The following is a 21,463-nucleotide window of genomic DNA, read 5'->3' on the forward strand; positions in this document are numbered from 1 at the left end:
TCAGAGTTACTATTGACAGATATGAGTTTAGTGTCATCATGATATCTATGCAGTCCCTGTTTTTGTGGATTGTTCCATTGGACTTCTTAAAGGGGAATTTTGAGAGTCCCCCTTAAAATTTCTTGCAGAGGTGGTTTAGAGGTCACATATTCTTTCAGTTCCTGCCTGTCTTAGAAGCTCTTTATCTCTCCTTCCATTCTGAATGAGAGCCTTGCTGGATAAAGTATTCTTGGTTGCATGTTTTTCTCATTTAGGACCCTGAATATATCCTGCCAGCCCTTTCTGGCCTGCCAGGTCTCTGTGGAGAGGTCTGCTGTTACCCTAATACTCCTCCTCATAAAAGTCAGGTATTTATTGTCTCTTGCTGCTTTAAGGATCTTCTCTTTATCTTTGGAATTTGTAAGCTTAACTATTAAATGTAGAGGTATTCAACGGTTTTTATTGATTTTGGGGGGGGGGGGAATCTCTCTATTTCCTGGATCTGAATGCCTGTTTCCTTCCCTTCCCAGATTAGGAAAGTTTTCAGCTAGGATTTGTTCAAATACATATTCTGGACCTCTGTCCCTTTCGGCGCCCTCGGGAACCCCAATTAAACGTAGGTTTTTCTTCCTCAGGCTGTCATTTATTTCCCTTAATCTATCCTCATGGTCTTTTAATTGTCCCTTTTTTCCTCAGTTTTCCTCTTTGCCATCAACTTGTCTTCTATGTCACTCACTCATTCTTCCACCTCGTTAACCCTCGTCGTTAGGACTTCTAGTTTGGATTGCATCTCATTCAACTGATTTTTAATTTCTGCCTGGTTAGATCTAAATTCTGCAGTCATGAAGTCTCTTGAGTCCTTTATGCTTTTTTCTAGAGCCACCAGTAACTGTATGATAGTGCTTCTGAATTGGCTTTCTGACATTGAATTGTAATCCAGATTTTGTAACTCCGTGGGAGAGAGGACTGTTTCTGATTCTTTCTTTTGAGGTGAGGTTTCCCTTCTAGTCATTTTGCTCAGTGCAGAGTGGCTAAATGCAAGTTGTATTGGGAAAAGGAGAAAAAGAGAGGAGAGAAAGAAAGAAAGAAAGAAAAGAGAAAGAGGAAAAAAAGGAAGAAAAAAAGAAAAAGAAAAAGAAAAAGAGAAAGAAAAAGAAAGAAAAAAAAGGGTGGGGGAAGGAAACAAATCAAAAAGCAAAACAAAACAAAACAAAACAAAACAAAACAAAAAAAAAAAAAGAAGAAGAAGAAAAGAACCACGGGGGAGTATCCTCTGATTCTGTGTACTTTAAGTCCCTTGACCTCCCTTGGAACTTGTCCGTCCAGCTGGTCTTCTGGGGGAGGGGCCTGCTGTGCTGATTCTCAGGTGTGAGCACTCGGGGGAGCTGCTCTGCCCCTGCCTGGTGCAGGGCTCAGTGGGGGTTGTTCACCCCGTGAGGCCCCAGGAGGAACAACCGCAGTGGCGGGGCCAGCTCTGCAGCCCTGGAGTCAGCCCCCGCAGTAGCTCCGCAGCTCTCCGTCTGCAGGGCCTGGAGGCTCCGGGCGGGGCCGCTGATCTGCTCAGCTGGGGCAGGAGCGTCCTCGCTGTCCTGGGCCCTCCCGGCCTCTGCCTGTCCCGGGGGAGGCGGGATCCTGGGCTGTGTCCCGGCGCCCTGTGCTCCGGAGCCTGCGCTGTTGGATTCGCGCTCCCGCCCCGCAGCCCCCTCCGCGGAGCCGCCCCCGAGCCCCCGGAGCTGCTCCCCCCCGCAGCCCCCTCCGCGGAGCCGCCCCCCCGAGTCCCCCGAGCAGCTTCCCCCCCGCAGCCCCCTCCCTGGAGCCGCCCCCGAGCCCCCCGAGCTGCTCCGGGTCCCCCGTGCGCGCTGCAGCCCTTAGGGAGCTCGGCGCACTCTCCCGGGGCGCAGGTGCCTGTTAGTGTCCCTGGAGCCCGAGGGCATCCCCGCCCTCCCGGGTCCTGCTCCAGCTCCCTGCGAGCCCCTTTCCCCCGGGAAGGTCGGTGCAGCTCCTGCTCCTCCGGGACGGGGCTCTCCTGTCCTGGGGACACTCGCCCCGGCCTCAGCCCGGCTCCTCGCGGGCCCCTCCCCCTCGGAGGCCTTTTGTGTCTTTATTTCTTTTTCCCCGTCTTCCTGCCTTGATAGAAGCGCGAACTCTTCTCACTGTAGCATTCCAGCTGGTCTCTCTTTAAATCTCAGGCCGAATTAATAGATTTTCAGGATAATTTGAAGGTCATCTAGGTAATTTGGTGGGGACAGGGGACTTGGGGACCCTACTCTTCTGCCGTCTTGCCCCCCTTATAAACTTTTCTTAATCATTTATTATATGTACAATGACAATCTGAAATTCCTCAAAATTTATGGAATTTGGATATGCCAACCCTTAGATTCCAGCTCTGATTTTTTGTATTTAAAATCTCTTTGTTGTTAGGATTTTAAAAATTATTTATTTGGTTGAGAAAATGCTGGATAGATAAATGACTGTTCTCACACTCTTCCTGAATTATCTAACCCCCTTTTATTTCATTTTCACTTTTTTCCAGAATAAATTTTAAACTTTTTTCCAGAGAAATCCATACCTTCTTTGATAGTCCCAAACTGCACTTGGCAAAATTTTATGAAATGATACTAAAGACATTAGCAGAAATGTTTGTACAGAATTAGAGTCCTTGATTGTATTAAGTTTAATATTCCAACTATCCCATTTACAAATATAGTTGAATTGGATGCAAGAATTGAAGATTTCTTACATAATAATATTTCAAAGAAATGTTTTAGAACTTGGTTTGATAGAAAAAAAAACAAAAGCATAAATCTCTAATGTTTATAAAGCAATTTCAAAGTTTATTCATCCTCTTGATTCTGTGATGTGGCTTGAACAGGATTATGATTTCCAGTTTACAGAAGATGTAACTAAGGCTCTTGGGATGGTAAACAGACTCCCAATATAATACAGGAAGCAGGGGATAAAGCTCAGACTCAAACACAAGTTTTTCTGGCTCTAAATCTCCTACATTTGTCACCAGAATTTTAAACCCCAATGTTGCATAGAAGAAAAACAAAGGTTTCTTTAAACCTAGAGAAAGAGGAGAAATGAGCATTTTTAGTTGGTTCATTAAATGACACTGCAAATACAAATTCATAGAGTGATATTTGACTTAGAAAGTTAACATTTGAATGTATTTGGAGGAAGAGAAGTACTTAGATGGTAAATATAGTAACACAACTTTATAAACATATAAAACAAGATTTAAAATGTAGAACTAGAAGAAACACATTTGTATGAACTGTATGAAAATAACATTCTTCTTGAGCACCTAAACGTCTGAGCCCTATGGTCTTGTGCCTAGGAAGCATTTATTTGTCATACAAAAGTATTAAATTTCTACTATGTCAGGTACTAAGGTAGTTGTTGGGGCTAAAATAGTGAACAACAAAAATTCCTGTTGTATGTAAATTTACATTCCAGTAGAGCTGGCATAAATAATGATTTTTAGGTAAGGGTAGGAAGTAAAGAAAATAAAATGGGAGGGGCAAAGAATGGAGGAGGCATGCTCATGGAAATTCTTGTTTTATTATTTGTTAACTACTTTAATAATTCCACTTTATTAAATAGATTACTAGTTCTACCAGCCTACAAGAAATTCTCAAAAACAGTCCCAATTTTGACATGAAACATTGAAGAGTCTTCTTAAAATGGAAACAAGCTAACTGGAAAAGATAATTTAGAAACCTTACTTATGTTAGCCAGTCATCTTGCAAAGCTCAGTGACAATAATATAGAAAACTAGTAATTTTTGATGAGGAGGATGTGAAAAACACGAGAAGAGAAAACGAATCAGTTAGTAATAGCCGATAATTCAGTACAAATGGAATTCAAAAGCAAAGGGTACTGTCCTTCATTTCAGCATTTCTGAACCTCCCTACTTGAGTAAATGCTTATGAAATCTAACCTGCATGATGACAATGTAGTTCTGCTATGGCATCCTCAGATGTTCTTTTAATCTAGAGGTTTTTTGTTTTGTTTTGTTTTTTTAAGATTTTATTTATTTATTCATGAGAGACACAAAGAGAGGCAGAGACACAGGCAGAGGGAGAAGCAGGCTCCATCCAAGGAGCCTGACATGAAATTCGATCCCCCGTCTCCAGGATCACACCCTGGGCTGAAGGTGGCGCTAAACCGCTGAGCCATCCGGGCTGCCCAGATGTTCTTTTAATCTAATTGTGACACAATTTATACCAAATGACATGCCTATTGATGCTTGTGTCTAAGCCTATCTTGTCATTGTCTGCAACATTCTATAATTTAGAAGAAAAAAATTCGTAGTAATTTGTTAGGCCACTGCATATTTCATTATCAGTGAATTGTTCCTCTGAAGTTGTACATAGCATATAGTGAAATATATAAGGGAAAAGTAAATTCTATTATTATAAATCAGAATTATTTGTATTTTGCTCAGAAATCTCTAGTTTGAGGAAAATGTTTAAAGTCCTGAAGGAAATGGTGCATAAAATATTTTATGAATCTGGTCCTTACTGTGTAATTTAACTCATGGGGAATAATTAAGGCATTAAACAGCCTCCAAGTATTTGTTTGTCATTTTTATTGAAACAAAAGCAATTAAGACAATTTTAATGAAAGACTTAATTATATACACCTAATTATGAGTATTTTAGAGAAACAAAACCTAAAAAAATGGAGTCCTTATAAAGCTAGTAATGATCCTTTTAAACCATAAGCAAAGAGTTTTAGAAGATTCAGAAAGGAATTTTTAAAAGGGATAGCTCTAATTTCTAATTTGGCAAGAAAGGAAAAAAAAAAACAACTTACTCCTACAGACAGGTTCAGTGAATAAATAATTCAATAAAATGTAAATATAAATATATTTGAATAAACAACTAAATTTTCTCTAAGAAAAAAGGAAGCAAACGGGCAAACAAATTAATTTACCCACTTTAAAAATGGCAGATCATCTGAAATTGTCTGAAAAGTTTGTAATCAACTTTACATTTTTCAGCATCATCAGATGTAATAATATAAAGTTTAGGCAAAGTAGTTTTATGATACAAATGTACTTAAAAGTCAAACAACTTGCTAGACATTAGAAATTATGCATATTTCATCAAATCTCATGGGACCAATATTTGTGAACAGAGGGAAAAGTATGCTAAATAAATCTGAGATGTAAAGTCTAAAAGTCAGAAAAACGTGACTGTGATAGCCTATAGCGTAACTGAACAAAAGATCACAAATGAAGACGTATATAATGTCAAAATATTATCTTTTTATTTCCTAGTAATACTAGGAAAACATTGAAAAAAAGAACTAAAGAACAATTACAATGTTGGCTATGAACCTAAGAAAAAGATCAAATAAATGTATTTCTCTGTGTTAAGTTTCTTATTTTCATTTCAGTGAAAACAAATCACTTTGGTGGGTAGCAACACAGTTCAAATAAATACTGAATGTAATTTGGATGAAAAATAATTTAGAAATTTAGAGTTTTTGCACCCTCTCAATTTTGTAAGTGGAAGAATCACAGTACAATATATCTGGCTCTGGTTTTAAAAGAATTTGTTTTAGCCATGCTAGAAATAAATGCATCTTGTTTCCTATGAATGTTTGCAATGTCTTTGAGTTTTATAGGTATAAATATATTGTTAGGATATGGGTTGGGGAAATTATTGGATTTACATTTTTAAGATATCGGTTTAATATAATCTTATTTCAGGGCAGAATACACTAAGAATGTTAAAATTTGCATTTTTATATGTAATTTAAACAATATTTCTGAATATATATAAAGGGAAAAAGAGTAAAAACAAACCAATAAAAACGTTCAGAAACAGACTGGAAGTAAAAGCATGCTTTGAAGATGTGGGGTTATACAATGTGTCTAGTTTGAGAAAATAACTAGTGATAGAAGAGTAAATAACTGAAGGTGTGGGTATCTCTTAGAGAATTATCTGTTGGTCTTTAGAAAATTATGTTTATAGCTGATAAATGTGACAGAGAAAATAATAAGTAAGACAAAGTAGGCATGAAGTAAAAATTTTTGAAGAGATTGACACTTAAAAATGTAGACTAGAGAGAGACTCTATTAATGGGACAAGACAAAGTGTGGGAAATATAGAGGTGTTAAAATTGTGGTCAAAAAGATAGATAGATGATAGATAGATAGATAGATAGATAGATAGATAGATAGATCGATCTTCTTATTTATCATCATTCACCATCATCATCATCTACCTCCTTCCACATCAGCTTAACTTGTAGTTATACCCTTTATAGTGGGAAAAAAAAAGATCATTCAGGATCACTCATTCATTCATATTAAGAATATAGGGAATAGCTTTATTCAGGTTGTTTTGTACTATGAAAAATAGTTATTTCCCATTTATAAATATAAAATCATATGGATATGTGAATATTGAATATATATTTTCAAGTACCATATCCTCTTCTCATGAATATTTTTGTAATTACCATTGTTGTACAGTAACTTTTTAGACGAGTGAACACAAATTTTTCTTATAAATAAAATGAGCACCATTAAAAATGATAGCCTTACATACTTCGAACAATTTCCCATTTGAAGTGAAGTGATTAAACAGCAGAAACACACGTGAAGTTTGAAATTGAATGGATACAAGATAAGTTTCACTGTCCCATCTACTTGATTGAACAAAAGATAGCACATTAAAGAAAAAAATAAGTGTATTACAAAGCAAATATCCCACTAGAAAAAAAAATGTGTGGAAGGAATAGAGCTCTCTGTTTAATCTCATGGTGGTAGTTGTATGGGTTTAGACAGGGATGAGATGTCATTGGCTGTGGTGTATGAACATTTGGCGTCATGAGCATCTGTTTGAAGATTCAGCATCACCTTCTCTAGTTTACCACTCAACTTCCTAGGCCAGTCTCAAAAGTCTATGTTTAGAAGAGATTATTCCCAATCCTCTGTATACTTGAGACAGCTCTATAAAGAAATAATATTCTTTTAAAAATTATTTTTTTATTTATTCATGAGAGACATAAAGGCAGAGACATAGGCAAAGGGAGAAGCAGGCTCCATGCAGGGAGCCCAGTGCAGGACTCCATCCTAGGACCCTGGTATCATGACCTGAGCGGAAGGCAGATGCTCAATCACTGAGCCACCCAGGCACCCAACAGACCATATTCTAAGCCAGGTTGCTTGACCAGAGCCACCTTACGATTCTCTGAGCCACAAAGAAGAGAAACTAGGAAATGTAGGAAATATATTTTTCAGGGTTCAAAGAAAAACAAAATAACCTCCAGGCTTATGATACACGATAAGCTAAAGCTAAAGCTATGTACCTGAAACTACTTAAGATATCCCTTTTTTGCTTGTTTTGATAATAGTCATGGTTATATATTCTATGAACATTTTACTATATAAATGGACTTGAAAATACAGCAGTAATTTAAATAAATCACAACAAAGAAAAAATAAACATTAAACCTTAATTAAAAGTAAGCATTAAAACATTAAAAGTTTACATGTTCGCTCAGAAGAGTGACATGAGGTGATAGAGAAATCAACAAAGCAAATAATTTCAGTGTATTGCAGTGATTTCACTGACTTTGACAAAGAGATTCAGTGCACCTAAGGACTCCCTCTGAGTCTTGCTCTAATTTACTCTGTGACCTTGACCTTGACTAGCTTACTTGGGTTTTTTTATTTCTTAGTTTTCTCAATAAATTAAAAAGAAAAGAGTAAATGGAAAAAGGATTACTAAGCCTTATCACTATATAACATTATGGAGGGCATTAAGAAATACAGTTAGAACTCATCATGCCTCCTACAAAAAACTTGTAAAGACTTAGTGGGTTTTTGTTTTGTTTTGTTTTTAATCTGTGACATTTTCCCTGGTTGTTTTGGAATGCTTCTGAGTGTAGATCTCCATGATTGGTAATTTGTGTGGTATATGGGTGATTTCTGGAACCACTATACTTCCCATTTGTAAGTCAATATAAGTAAATGTGACCTTCAGATCTTCAGAGATGAAAAGAGACAGCCTTAACATTAATTCATTGTGTCACCTAACCTCTCTCCTCTTCAGGTAGAAAAATATATTGAGTCTTCTATTTTAGCGAATTTAAATAGGTTAGAAATAAAGGGCATTTGGCGTAACATATTAAATATATTTCCAGTTGAACTTTAATGGTGGTAAATTCTGTTTAACATCATATGCTTCAAAAACAAAGAAGCTTCTTCTGATAAAATATTGAAGGTACAAAATTGTTTATATATACACACAAACTTGAATAAATATATATCATTATATACATGGTCTTTGGAATTAAAATCTTATCACATCAAGCCATAAGCAGGCATGACACCTAATCCTTATCTACTTAAAAGTGCCTCAAAGATGGAACAGTGGTGTTAACTTTGACAAAATCATATATAAGGGAAAAGGCAATGCTGAGTATAAGAGTTATTTATTTTCAGGTTCTTTCTCTCTTTTTCAATGTTTGTCATTGAAATTTCTATAGAATATGATCTTCATTAGATATGTCAGCATTAGCAATTTGGAAAAATACAATTTGAAAGAATTAGTTAGGTACCATAGAAAATGTGGTGATAATGCAATAAGCAGGTAGGGGAATACTGTCAGAAACTAACCTTATGCCAATATGTGTAGGTGATAACTGAAATAAAAATTAAAAAAAAAAAAATAGAGGGATGCCTGGGTGACTTAGCGGTTGAGTGTCTGCCTTTGGCTCAGGTCATGATCCCGGAGCCCAGGCATCCAGTCCCACATCGGGCTCCCTGCAGGGAGCCTGCTTCTCCCTCTGCCTGTGTCTCTGCCTCTTTCTGTGCGTCTCTTATGGATAAATAAATTAGATCTTAAAAAAAAAAAAAGCCTAGAATGATCATTGCCTTAATAATTACACATCAGTATTTTTAAGATAGACTTCCTAACTTGAATGATATACTACAAAGAAATAATATATATTTGAAGTATATAAGTAATATATACTGAAAAAGTATATATTAGAGAAAAATATTTTAAAGGTATAATAATGAAAATGATTGTATACTGAGCATGATTGTCCTAAGGTCATTAAAATACATTATCTCCCTTCATAATTAACATAAATCAGTTGGCTAATTTTTACTTTCTCTTTTATCTGTATAAAAGCTGAGGTCAAAGAAGTGTTATTTTCCCAAGATCATACATCAAATTAAAATTATGCCAGAATTTAAAATTAGATCTACTTATTATAGACAGTCCCTTTCCAATAACTCACAATGTCTATAAACATATTTTTAATTTATATGAAATCTTTTCATTAAATTGGAAATACATATGGGTAATTATAAGCTTCAGTGGTTATCTTAAAAATAAAGTGCAGCCTGGTTGAAATTTTATAACTGCCTCAGTATGTTATTGGACATGTGTTCTGATTCCTGTTCAGATATGTACCTACCTGGTAGGTACAGATAGCCCAACTTCATGAGATGGTAGAAGCATTGTTTATGGGAGTCATAGCAGGGGGAATTGCCTATCTCTACACACAGTAATCACCTATCAAGATATTTTCCAATCTCTTTCCTGAGAATCCCAAAATCTGAAATATACATATTTTTCTCTTCTTGTGGTTCACTTAAAAATCCATAGATCTATGAATATATTCAAGCTATATTAAACACATTTGAATATATGCAGTATATAACTGCTCATAGAATAACTTAGAAATCAACATTTTCAAAATACAAAACAGTGCATCCAAAGTTTATTCATATATGAAAGTCAGTAGTATAGATCGTTTCATTGAAAAAAAGCAAAAACAGGTTTAAGAGGCTTATTCATAGATGATCTATGGAAATGGGTCTTGCAGAATAGCTGACTTTTAAATATTTTCCCTGCATATTGCTTCTTTTTTTTCAAATGAAATTTCCTTTAATCAAACCCTTTGATGGCAAACTGTCTTTCATAGTGGCTGTGCCATTTTGCATTCCCACCAGTGATGAATAGGAATTTCTGTTGTACCATTCTCATCAGCATTTGGTATTGTTACTGTTCCTAATTACGGACATTCCTATAGATGTTAATGGTATCTTGTTCAAATTTACATTTTCCTAATGATATATGGTGTGGAGCATCCTTTTCTATGCTTGCTTATCATCTATATATCTTCTTTGGTAAGGTCCCTGTTCACATCTTTGGCTCATTATTTTTTTAAAAGATTTTATTTATTTATTTATGAAAGATGCAGAGAGAGAGGCAGAGAGAGATACAGGCAGAGGGAGAAGCAGGCACCCCTCAGGGAGCCTGATGCAGGACTTGATTCTGGACCCTGGGATCATGTCCTGAGCTGCAGGCAGACCCTCAACCGCTGAGCCACCCAGCATCCCTTTTGCTCATCATTTAAATTAAGTTGTTTTCTTATTGATGAATATTAAGAGTTCTTTGTGTATTTTGCAGAATATTCTTTTATCAGAAATGTCTTTTTCAAATATTTTCTCCCAGTGTGGCTTATCTTCTCATTCTCTTAAGTGCCTGTCACAGAGCAGAAATTTTTAATTTTAATGAAGTCCAGCTTATCAATTATTTCTGTTATGGATCGTGCCTTATGTATTGTATCTAAAAAGTCATTGCCATACCCAAGGCCATCTATTTTTTTTTCTATGTTGCTATCTAGGAGGTTCACAATTTTGTATTTAGATTTGTGATCCATTTATGAGTTTCCATTTTTGTGAAAGGTATAAGGTCTATGTCTAGACTCTTTATTGCATGTGATGTCCACATTTTCCAGTACCGTTTGTTAAGGAGACTTTGCTTCATTATTGCCTTTGCTCCTTTGTCAAAGGTCAGTTGACTGTTTTATTCCATTAGCCTATTTGCCCTTTCTTGGGGAATTACTAAACTATCCTTATTATTATAACTTTATAGAAGTCTTGAAGTTGAATCATGTCAGTCCTTCAAATTTGTTCTCTTTCAGTGTTGTTCTGGCTATTCTGGATCTATTTTCACATCACATAAATTTGAGAATCAGTTTATGATATCCACAAACCTTTTGCTTTTTTATACCCAAACCCAATAAACTGTCCATATATCTCAATATAACACTTTCAGCTATTTAATAGGCTTATACAAAACAATGTGCTAGCAGAGTCTTGTGCTATACTCCAGATATAATCGGTAAATCATCAAAATAGCATGTAAAACACCAGATGTCAACAAAGGGGAATGTTATTGGCTCTAAGAGAGGCTATATGACACATTATTACATTCAAAGCAATGTTTGTTAATGGCCATCCTAATCAGTGATCAGGAAGAGATTAAATATGTTACTTCCTTATATCATGAGATTTTCCTGCCGCATGAGATCATTATCTTAAGTTCCTAAATCTAACGGTTTTCTATTATCCAATTAAATGGTCTCTTTGGAGCAAAACCAAAATCCAAAATTAGAATTTTGCTATACTTTTCATCAGATAGGGAAAGAAAAAACCGCAATTGGGAAACCTAGGGCAAAACACATTACCTTGAGTAGTACCTGCATTAGCACTAGATATGCCAAGGATATTTGGCGAATCCTGTTAAAACAGACCTAAGGGACCTTTGGCCATTTACCATGTGGCAATATTTTATTTAGCTCTGAACATATGGAGCTTGCTGACTCTTATGAGGAAAATATGGTCTAGGCTATTCAGTCACCATGATATATAAAAGTTATAGAGGAAGGGAATATAAATCTTCTGTATATTTTAGCTGTGTTATGAAAATGTTTACAAGCTTGCTATTTTGTAATAATTCAATCAGAGAATAGGGAAGGCTTACCTTTTTGTATTCAAATGATAAAAGAAACATTGTTATTAAACCTCTTAGGTATAAATAAGGGAAGAGAGTAGTCCTAAACATAAGGAAAAAATGAAGAGTTACTGTTTACAGACCTTGACCACAGATGAACATATTTTATCTACACATTATTTTAAAGGGGTATGGAATGAGGAGGAGGGTCTGCAGTATTTCTCAGACTTATGAAGCAGTTCATGAAGACAAAGATTCCTAGCAAAGAGTTAAATTTGTTATCCTCATGAGTAGAAAATAAGATAGCATTGGAGAAAAGACCTTCTAAATAATGTCTGTCACTTAAGACATGATAATTTGTTTATTGCCTTACAAAGTGAATCTACTAATTACTTTATGAATTGAAAAATAAAAATAATTCTCCCTTGACATTTGGCCCAAATTCCCTAATTATTTGGGTAAGTACATTCAATGGCTCCTTTTAATACATTTAAACAATCTGGAGGCTTCAGGAAATAGGAAAATAGTCAACATATCAATTAATTTATTCTGAAGACATGTTGAACACCTTTAGTATAAATGGTAAAATGAGCATAAGTGCTGTAAAAGTCAAATTCCTGCCTTTCATAGAGCTTACATTCTGGTGGAGTATATTCTGCTATGGAAGATACCACATTTTCCCTCAACCGAAGCTTTACCATGTACTTGCTATATCTTTTGCTTAAAAAAAAATAAAATAAAAGGTGCAATATTTTCCACTAAGGCAAAATAGGAAGCTAACCAAGCAAGCAGGAAATCAAGAAGATGGTCATATGAGTTAATTTGTAGGGGAAATTGTGTGTGTGGGTGTGTGTGAGTGGGTGTGTGTGTGTGTGAATTTGGATATATTTGTATGTATATTTATAATGGAAATAGTTGGGTGCAAAAACAAGTATTTTAAGGAAAGATAAGGTAATAGAAAATTGGAAAATAAATAATAGAAGAAAATAGAAGAGAAATGTTACTGTTGCTTCAGTATTTCCGCTAAAAAGCCCCCAAGAATTCTGTAGCACATTTTTTTAATTTATCCTACTTTAGAATATTTAGTTCAGAAATTTCAATTCTCAAAAAGAAATGAAATTTAATAAACTTTGTGTCTCTTGCAAGTGCTTTGATAAATTCTTCCATATGATCTCCCAGTGTTTCTATATTTAGAATTTTAAAGAATGTTTTTTGAGAAGGGCAAAAAATCATATTGAAATTGCATAAAAGCTTCCCAAAATGGGAAGGGCAAAAAGGGCAAAAAATCATATTGAAATTGCATAAAAGCTTCCCAAAATGGTAGTCCAGGGTTAAATTAAAGATTGACTCATTCTGATTCAAGGAAACCATCTACATTGCTAGACTACAATAAAATTCACCTGCAGATCAGAAATATATACAACAAGCTTCTGTATTGGTTTAAAATTGTGTCTCAATAAAATTGTGTTACGTTGCCAAAATGCTAACCACTGAATCCTCTCATATTTCTATTAATTTTATCTGCTATTATTTATTTTATTTACTTACATAGTTCTACAATGCAGTGTCATTTAAAACTTAACGTGACTAGAAATAAATTACATTCTAAAATTCAACAAAGACTTCTATTGGAAGAGGTTGTTTCATTAATTATACTAGACAGAGTGTAAATTAGAAGCTAAAATATTATTTTCCTTATAGTTACAGATTGTAAATGTATTTTTAAAAAGTTATAGACCTTTCCGAGCTTGAATCTATATTTGTCTCATTAAGTGGATTGATTCAATTTCTGGTTAGGAAAGATTTCAGCAGGTTAAATATGACATAAGTATTGTTGAAAAGATGGAACTATTGAAAAGTGCCTACCCCAGCTAAAGTCTATCAGTTTTCAATAATTTATGTCAGTAATGCAATAGACATATTAAGATTATGTTTCAGATTGGGAAAGAGACAGAGACAACAAAGAATTTTTTTTTTTATTTGCACTTTCATCCCAAAAGCAACCCTTGTAGTGTATCATGTACAGAAGAGTTATGTGAAAATTTGGATTTTTCACATGTAGGTAGAATGATTCAAATTACACACACGGAGCTGGCTAGCTGAGAAGTTCTACCAAATTCAAAATTTTGTTCAAGTATATTACTTTCTAAATACAATGAACCACAAAGTGAAGACTTGAAATTGAATACCTGAAATCTTTTATTTTTGTGAGGAACTGTTGTCATTGAAATAGGGAAAGATGAAGTAGCTAATTAACCTTTAAAAGGCTTTTCAATCCATGCCTAGTGAAAAATGTTTACAGTATTCTGATTTATTATGTTCTCTTATTCTTTGAAAAATGATATAGAAAGTTTGAGTTTGTCTGACTTTGATACTGAGCCTGTGTGTTTCTTTGTGACATTTCATCATACATTGGATGATAGCTTTTTATCAGCAGTTCTTCTCAAGTCAACTCAACCCATCACTTCCTTATTTTTATTTGAAACTCTATCTCAGCTAAATAGAATGAAAACACTTTCATGCTAGCTCCTCTCTGTTTTCTTCTTTCTATGTTTAAAGAAGTAGACGTGTTTTGTTTTGCTTTAATTTATTTTGACAATCTTCTTGTAATTGTTGAAATTCGAAAACTCCTATAACTAAATGATGCCATACAAAGTTGTGTGGGTTTCTTATGATTTGTAGAACTTTCTTTGTTTCTCTTTTTATTTGATATCATGCCACAGGATTTTTTTAAGCAAAAATTAACACCAGTAGATGCCTTGGAGATCTTCTGTTTAAATGTCTTCTTTATTTCCCACAAAAGAATTGAAAGCTTTGGGATGTGCATGCACAAGAGCACCAAGAGTTTAATGACTGAAGCTTGACCTCAGTATTCCAAGTATAATGCTTTCTTCACCACCTTCAGTCAATCATAGTACTGGACACTAATAAAGTGGCAAGGACATCTCTCTTTCCTAAAACATTCCCTTTAACTGTAGTTAGTCTCAACATCGAAATATATGTGGGTGCCTAAAATATGCTGACACATTCTCCTAAATAAGTATATAAAACTTAACACAACAGTAAATTGCATTTTTACCTCCTTCCCGTTTTAAAACTTTGTTGTGATTATTGCTATCTCACCATTCTATAACACTGACTATTTCACTTGGCTGACTCCTTTGTTGTATTAACTGCATTTATTTTTAATATTTTTAAACCCATAGGGGAAAATACTCTTGTCCTCAATCAGTTCATCTGAATGACTACAAATAAAAAAGTCTTTAAAGAGAATTTATTTCCACAGATTTCTCTTAGCTTTAATGTCGAATATAGTAAATGAAGATTTTTCTTTTCAGGGAAACATATTTTCCTTGTGTATTTTTAAAAACTACTTTAGCTCACCTTTAAGAAGAAAAAAGTTTTCATGTTTCAATAGAATTCTCTTGTCTTCATTTATTCATCATTAGGCCAAGTGCTGGAAGGAAATCCTTTGTGATTTATTCATTTTGAAATCATCTTTTATTAATTAAGGTGGAAGTACATTTACAACAATCACTGGTAAATGATGTGAAAAAATATTTAGCCTACTCTTCTTGATTGTAATATATTTGTTGAAGACTTTTCATGGTTTTCAAATTGGCATTTAGAAACTCACTTGGTTTAAGTGCTGAATATTTTGCTTGATATAATAATACAAAAGGTAACCTTGTGTCTTCCTTCATCTCTCTTTTTCAATATAAGTTTTCTAAGTGCTGCTTGCATACTCCTTGAGTATGACAAAGGAGAGAACATGCATTTCCTTGATACAAGACAGAACATTAGGAAACCTTGAGCTTCAACTTAGGTAATTAGTAACCCAAGTAAACAACCTTTCTAAATGCCCAGTGTATTTTTGTATTGTTTTGTTGATGTGAGTCCAATCTAATCTCATTTATTTTGCTACCCCTAAATTCATATTTGCTAGCATTCAAGGGTAGCAAGCAACCTACTTGATTTAAACCTTTTACCATCCTAATGTGTCACCTCAATGGAAAGAGAATGGACCATGAGCAGGGATCCAACAGAATGCTTACTTGAAATGTCAAGCAGAATTTGCTTGGTTGTTAGACTTCTGCCTAATAAACAAGTAACCTATTTTTATAACTATTCAGTTAGAGTGGCTAGAGGTTTAAAAGCAGTGTATTTGCCTATATAGTAAGATCATTATCTTTAAACATCCATATAGAGTAACTGGGAGATTGCTGTTACTATTGCAAAAATTGCTGCTCATATATGCATTGTCTTAAAATCTTCCTGCTATCCATAATACTGAGATTTCTTCACCTTACTGAAAGGTTACACATACTGTGAAACTGACCAATACAGTTCCTATGAGAGTCAATAGAAATTATGTGGAACTACAATCCTGTGTGAATTTTTGAAAATGGTAAATTTTAGGGGCACCTGGGTGGCTCAGCGGTTGAGCATCTGCCTTTGGCTCAGGTCGTGATCTCGGGGTTCCAGGATCAAGTCCCACATCAGGCTTCCTGCATGGAGCCTGCTTCTCCCTCTGCCATGTCTCTGCCTCTCTCTGTGTGCCTCTCACAAATAAATAAATAAAATCTAAAAGAAAGAAAAGAAAGAAAGAGAAAGAAAGAAAGAAAGAAAGAAAGAAAGAAAGAAAGAAAGAAAGAAAGAAAGAAAGAAAGAAGAAAGAAAAGAAAGAAAAAGAAAAAAGAAATTTTCTCTTCTTGAAGGTTGGAGAAGTTGGAGGCAATATTTGAAACCCGAAATGTGAGACCAAAAAAAGGTAGAAGTTGCCTATCTGTCATTCTTTACCATCAAAATGAGACATGAAAGACTTAAAGGAATAATTATTACACACTGCTTTTAAAGTAATCATTTTAATAATATTTATAATTATTCTATAGGATCCAAACAATTCTTTGTAAATATGCATTTCAAAAAAGCAATGGCACGACCTGTATATTGTAAAATCGTAATTGTTTCTATCATTTTATCCCACTTGCTAAGTCTCTGCTAAAATTATTTAATCATTATTTAAACCTCTCATAATATTCATGAAAGTATTTATTTTTCCTTTCGTTTTCTTCTCTTACTAGTCATGAAACTATTCAAGAATTAAAGATGTTTTAAAATATATCTTTCTTCAGAAAACGTTTAATATATGGAAGATGCATAATTTTTTCTTTAAATCAAATAAATATTTATTATTGTTATTAATGAATCATTGGAGCTTTTGTGACTGTATAGTTATGTTTCTGTGTTTTGTAAGAAAGTAAAAAGATACTACAAACCCATTTTCTTGGCTCTGCTATATATTACCCAGTTGCATTCAGGTAACTTCCCAATAGTCTACATTAGCAACCTGGGCCAAGCTGTTGTGTATACAAGTGATTTTTTTTTCCTTATCACATCATTTTGTTTCATGGAGAGATAAGTACAGAGCCTTTTTCACTTTGAAATAAAAATAAATTGCTTACTGAGTTCAGGAAATCATTTTGCAACTTCCTCTGTTTTTTTTTTTTTCTCCTCTGTTTTTATTTATTAAATTCAGATTCTATACTCTGATGCTTTTATAACAAAATGTGCCTTATACAGGATTATGAGAAATAAAAATATACTGGGTAATTAAATGATTTTATTTAGGCTTTTGCAGTAGAGAGACTATTTATTAATGAGAAACATTTCCATAAAGAAGAATAGGGTCTAGGCTTTAATAGAGGCAAATAAAATAAAGAAGTATGGACAGAGGTCTTATGAGAGCCATAAGGAAGAGTGAAGACAAGGTTCAGGTAGTATGTTCTTAGAGTATGTGGGAAGTCCTTTGCAAAAAGCAGTTCGTCACAACAAAAGTCTAAGATACTTCTCAGCCATTCCTGAAATCAAGGTGACAACAAAGGACATGTTGTCTCTGAAGTCTTCTAGAGAGGAGTCCTTTTGTCTTTTCATTGCTTCTGATGGCTCCTCACAGTTCATGGCCTTCCTTAGCTTGTAGAAAATCACTCCAATCTCTGCTTCATTCTTCACATGGCCTTCTTCTCTGTGTCCTCTCCTCTTTTCTAAGGACACTGGTAATTGTATTTAAGACAAACTCCAATACATTATTACCTCTGACTAATTACATTTGTGAAGACCTTATTTCCAAATAAAGTCACATTCTAAAGTTTCATTTAGACATGAACTTTTGGGAGTCACTCATTTAACCCACTACAGATAGGATTATAGGTTATGTATGAAGAAAAAGCACTTGGCTACCCATTTACTCACAATGACAACAAAAGATTTTAAAAATAATCATAGGAGGTTACAAGATTGTAAATAACCTTATCTTTTTCAAAAATGAGAACTTTGTTTTCATAAATAAGACACCATAAAATTAGCATACAGCTCAGATAACCATTCTGATAAGACACAGGATCTCTCTCCCATCCCATTGTTCAAATTGTGTAACTAACCTATTCTTGTTAAATAATACTCTTTCAGACTTTCCTGGTTCAAACAGTTTTCTTTCTATTTTAATTTTAACTATTGAGTTGAACAGTTCTGGTACCCTATTAAATGATGTCTTTCCATGACTGCTCAGCTTCATGATTAGTCACTACTCTGTGTCCTCTCCATGATTCCTGCCATTCCCACTGGTCTCAATCCTCTGTCTCTTCTTTCTAACCCCACATCTCTGTTAGTTCATTATAGTCTGATCATCCCCGTGTTCTTTTACTGGGAAAAGCCAGGACTTCTGGGTCCCCCATACTCTGTGCATGTTATGGAAAGGAGTGTTGACTCAGGCCTATCTATCAGTTTCTTACTGCTATCTTCAAACATGATGGATAAATATCTATATCCCAATCTATAAATATAGATTGAATCAGATAGAGCCTTTTTCAAAGACAGATCCATCTACTTATCACTCAGGCTCCTCTAAAGTAAAGCAAAGACAATCATTCTAGAATACAAGAAAGGACAAAATATCTTTCTCTTCTCTCTTTTATTCTGAACTTCTCTAGTTACACCTTCAGAATGACAGGTGCTTTTCACAAGTTTACCATTTTACTTGTCATTTTTCTCCCCAGAAAAGGGTTAGGCATCTTTTTCTGCTTCTCTTAACAACTCTTATCTCCTTTCTTTCTATCTAAAAGTCATCTATTATATTTTTTTTTCACGTTAAACATATCACTTCTCCTTTTTATCTCACTTTCTCCAATTTCTTCATATACTCTCCTTCGTGAAATAACTGTCTTTTCTATTCTGGGTCTTCAATGTCTTCCCACTCTGTTTTTTGTCTTTCTCAATAACATGTATGTTATTCAGATTTCCCAAGGATAAGGAAAGATACCTACCTCATACCCTATAACATACACTTTGTGTAAGGTACTTATCTTTTAGTTGAACTGGGAAAATTCTATGCTTTTCTCTGGGGTCATTTGGAAGCCTACTACTGACTGTGGCCAATATAAAAATCATAGACTTATGTAATAATCTATAATCTGCTGTTTAGCTTAGCTACCTAATCAGTGGGACATAAAGGACACTAATGGAAACTTTTGCACAATGTCTGCTTAAACCAAGATGCCCTGTATGTATCTTGGTGGTACATAATTTAGAGATGGAATACTTTCTGTCCAACGATAAAAGGGTCCTAGTTAGTTATGCAGAAATCTTCAGACCCATGATTCTTATCTGTGCTTTCTTTCCTCTAACATACCATACTCTTGTCTTGATTAAAACTTGATCTAAATATGCCTTGTAGTCTTGTGAGTCCTTTTAGTTATCTGGAAAGGTATAATCATTTCACTCTTTAACAAAAACCTCATCTTCTAACTGTAGACATAATATTCCATAAAAAGCAGCAGAGATAAGCCAGTCCAGTCAGATTTTTTTTTTCAGTCAGATTTTTAAGCACATGCTAAGAGAGAGAAAAGCTCCTTCTTTCTCTGGGATTATAAATTGAAATGATGTATTTCCAGAATTTTTGCTACAATGTTGTCACCTTTACCATCCTGATGGAATTCATTTGCATCGAGGCAAAGGGTGACTAGGACAATACACAAAGAAATTATAAATTTAACAGAAACAGAGAAAGGTATGTAAAAGAACCCTGAAGTCCTAAGTAAGCTCTACTACTTGACTCCAGTTATTTAAGCAATAAATTCTCATTTATGTTTAAGCAGTATGAGTGGTGTTTCTCTCACACTTAACCAAAGCAACTTTGACTAATATATTATTTAAGGACAAAAGCCATGTTTTATTCATATATTTGTTTCCAGTTTTAGTATAATGCCTGGCATTTTTTAGGTAAGTTACTTAATAAATTTTGAATCAAAGAATTAAACTAACAAATATCCTTAAGTCCACCTTAGGAAAACACTTTTAGATGTCCCCAAATTCATGAAATGGCAGGCTGAATTCAGCCTACAAGTCTCCACTGAAGCATATAAACAAATTGTGTAAAATTTAAAGCAATTTGAAATATGTGTAGTAGAAATATCTTAATTTTATAATAAAATATATAAGCACCACCCTTGAAATATAATATGTAAGGACTATTATCTCTCCTTTTCCATTCATATTAATTAGTGGAGCTAATTTTTTCATACTTCTAGAAGAAATTTTGGTGAAGACTCTTGAGTTTCTAGTCACTCCCTTGTGATACGTCTTCTGATCAGTAATAAATATGTCTCCAAAATCATTGACAATACCAAAGGCTGACAAGGACATGAAGCAGTAGGAGCTCTCATTCATTGCTAGTGAGAATGTAAAATGGCATAGCCATTCTGAAAATGTTTGACAGGGTCTTACAAAATTAAATATGCTCTTACCATATAATCCAGCAATTGTGCTCCTTGGTATTTACCCAGATGAGCTGAAGTTTATATCCTTATATTCATATAGAAACCAGTACTTGAGTATGTATAGCAGATTTAATATAAATTTCTAAAATTTGAAAGTAACCAAGATGTCCTAAGTAGATGAATAGATAAACTGTGGTACCTGCAAACAATGGAATGTTATTCAGCACTAAAATCAAAGGAGTTATCAAGCCATGAAAGACATAAAAGAAACTTCAATGCATATTACTAAGGGAAAGAAGCCTATCAAAAAATTATATTCTATATGATTCTAACTATGTGACATTCTGGAGAAGGAAAAGCTATACAGTAAAAGGATCAGTGATTGCCCAGAGTTGGGAGGAGTAACGGATAAATAGGCAGGGCATAGAGCATTTTCTAGGGCAACAAAACTACCCTGGTACGATACTATAATTGTGGCCACATGTCATTATACATTTGTCAAAACTTACACAATGTACAAAACTGAGAACACTAATGTAAATTATGGACTTTTGGTGATAATGAAGTATTAAACAGGTCCAGTGATGTGATAGATGTACCATTCTAGTGTGGGATGATCATATTGGGGGAGGTTGTGTGTTTGTGGAAGTGGGGCATTTATGGGAACTGTCCATGCCCCCCCCTTTTTTTTGCTGTAAACCTAGAATTGCTGTAACAGCAAAAAATCTATTAAAATTATTTTAAAATAATGATTCTACCAATTCCTGTAAAATTCTGAACAACTTAAAACTTCATTTCAAGCCAGAGTTTTCCCATTCCCCTAGACCAGACTTGTTAAGTCTTACTGTGTAAGTGGGGTGGTATTGGGTGGGGGTTGAGTTTTTTTCTTTCCACTTTTCCTATCTATGCTCATTTCTCAATTTGTCAAACTCT

At 34.6% G+C, this 21,463-nt stretch overlaps 1 long non-coding RNA gene across 9 annotated transcripts in view; it reads right to left on the bottom strand.

Annotated features, from left to right (window-relative positions):
* Nucleotides 1-2,786: 2,786 nt before the first annotated feature.
* The window catches only part of LOC144301722 (uncharacterized), a 72,043-nt gene continuing 53,366 nt past the window's right edge, over nt 2,787-21,463 (bottom strand). For 4 of the 9 annotated variants that reach the window (XR_013368472.1, XR_013368473.1, XR_013368475.1 and 1 more), the window contains 2 exons: nt 20,558-20,729; nt 17,442-17,809 (listed from right to left, as the gene is read on the bottom strand). This is a non-coding gene — a long non-coding RNA (uncharacterized LOC144301722). Of the gene's footprint in view, nt 3,046-17,441; nt 17,810-20,557; nt 20,730-21,463 lie in introns of those variants that run through there. The other 5 variants (XR_013368479.1, XR_013368477.1, XR_013368476.1 and 2 more) reach the window with 4 other exon arrangements.

This window comes from Canis aureus, chromosome 30 (genome assembly GCF_053574225.1).
Source record: "Canis aureus isolate CA01 chromosome 30, VMU_Caureus_v.1.0, whole genome shotgun sequence".
Classification (NCBI taxonomy): Eukaryota; Metazoa; Chordata; class Mammalia; order Carnivora; family Canidae; genus Canis; species Canis aureus.